This window comes from Selaginella moellendorffii, unplaced genomic scaffold (assembly GCF_000143415.4).
Source record: "Selaginella moellendorffii unplaced genomic scaffold, v1.0 SELMOscaffold_68, whole genome shotgun sequence".
NCBI lineage: Eukaryota > Viridiplantae > Streptophyta > Lycopodiopsida > Selaginellales > Selaginellaceae > Selaginella > Selaginella moellendorffii.
Window position 1 is genome coordinate 24,421 of NW_003314329.1, and position 2,500 is coordinate 26,920.

A 2,500-nucleotide genomic window follows, 5' to 3' on the forward strand; every position below is an offset into this window, starting at 1 on the left:
CGAGCTGTGGCGCACCACACATGTTGGTCGTCCGAGTCTCCCGGTTCTGCCGGAGCATTGGCCAGGACCCGTCACAAGCACATGTGTTGCACCACAGCAATAGGTGTGCAGCCCTCTACCAAAGGCACACACCACCCCACATCAGGAGGATTAACTGCCAGCCAGCCCACCACCACCGCACGCAAAGATCCGAGTCTCCCGGCTTTCACCAGGACCCGTCCCAATGCGCATTGTGGTGGCGAGCAGGGAGTGTGATGTTGCAGGTAGCAAAAGCAGAGCCACGAGCCAAAGCCAGAAGCCAAAGCCCACTTTGAGCTCGCCCCGCACGCAGTATACCACGTGAAGAGCACTCGCTCGCCCGGATTCGGACCCGGACTCGGACTCCGAGTTCAACTCGGACTCCACCTCGGCTACCCGACCTCCAACACCCACACTATCCCTACTATACTTTTGGAACCCCCCACAGCCCCCCCCCCCTGGGAGACACACGCTTTGGGCTTTCACCCCACAGCATGTATTAGTGTTCGGGCTTAGAATCTGGAAGTGCTGCGACTTCTGCAACATCAACAATGAAAAAGTGGTCATTTTTTCTTACTTTTTTTTTCCGAGTGTCACGAGACGACTCCTAGGAGCGGATGACACGTGGCACACTGTTCATGCCATGTAACATGTGCCGTTTTTAGTGGTTTTTCAACGTAAGAGTCACGTGACATATTTCGAGCTTGGTGTCATGGTAGTAAATGTAGTGTTGCCAACTCATATTTCGGCTAAAGTTGGATGTTTTTGAGTTGTTTTTTTTCGTAGTAACTTATATCGCCACGTGTTATTCCACGTGCTCTAAAGATGGCACACTGGCTCAATGTATGGAACGCAACACTATGCCATGTGCAAGCGTAGGGTTTAGGGTTTAGGGTAGGGTAGGGTTTGCCACGTGGCATACATTTTGAGCAATTTATATGCCATGAGCTATACCTTTTAGAAGGTGGCATTCAGACGGATGGTTTGGATGAGGTGGCATGCCACGTGGCATACTTTTATGTACTTATAGCATGCCACGTGCCAAACCCTTGGAGAGGTGGCATCTTGGAGGTTGCATGCCACGTGGTAAACCCTTGGAGAGGTGGTACCTATGGATGCCACATGGCAAACCCTTGGAAAGATGGCATCTTCGAGGTTGCATGCCATGTGACAAACCCTTGGAGAGGTGGTACCTATGGATGCCACGTGGTAAACCCTTGGAAAGGTGCATCTTGGAGGTTGCATGCCACGTGGCAAACCTTTGGAAAGGTGCATCTTGGAGGTTGCATGCCACGTGACAAACCCTTGGAGAGGTGGTACCTATGGATGCCACGTGGCAAACCCTTGGAAAGGTGGCATCTTGGAGGTTGCATGCCACGTGACATAACATTGGAAAATACCTCTTCTGCACTTGTATGCCACGTGGCATACCTTAGGCCCCGGACATGTCCGGGCCCAGATATGTGGGTCCCCAGACATGTCGGGCCCCAGATATATCCGGGCCCCGGACATGTCGGGCACCCGATATGTCGGGCCCCGGACATGTCGGGCACCCAGAGATATCGGGCCCCGGACATGTCCGGCCCCGGACATGTCAGGCCCTGGATATATCCGGGCCCGGACATGTCTGGCCCTGGACATGTCAGGCACCCGATATGTCGGGCCCCAGACATGTCGGGCCCCGGATATATCCGGGCCCCAATATGTCCGGCCCTGGACATGTCGGGCCCCGGATATATCCGGGCCCGGACATGTCCGGCCCCGGACATGTCGGGCACCCGGACATGTCAGGCCCCGGATATATCCGGGCCCGGACATGTCTGGCCCCGGACATGTCAGGCACCCGATATGTCGGGCCCCGGATATATCCGGGCCCCAATATGTCCGGCCCTGGACATGTCGGGCCCCGGATATATCCGGGCCCGGACATGTCCGGCCCCGGACATGTCGGGCACCCGGACATGTCAGGCCCCGGATATATCCGGGCCCGGACATGTCTGGCCCCGGACATGTCGGGCACCCGATATGTCGGGCACCCGATATGTCGGGCCCCCGACATGTCCGGCCCTGGATGTGTCTAGCCCTGGATATATCCGAGTTTTATTTTGACACGTGGCATGGTCTTTGGTTTGATCTCATAGAGTTTTATTGTTTTCAATGTGTGCCACATTGACACGTGGCATGCCCTTTGGTTTGTTCTCATAGAGTTTTATGGTTTTCAATGTGTGCCACATTGACACGTGGCATGTGCTTTGGTTTGTTCTGAGTTTTATGGTTTTCAATGTGTCACATTGACACGTGGCATGCCCTTTGGCTTGTTCTCATAGTTAGAGTTTAGTGTCCTTGACCTTGTATGCCACGTGACACACATATGTTTGGACTTGCTTGCCATGCCACGTGGTGACAATCACCAACACATTATTTCTAACTTATATCCTAGTTAATAACTAGCTAACGACACAATTTGGCAAATACACCTTAC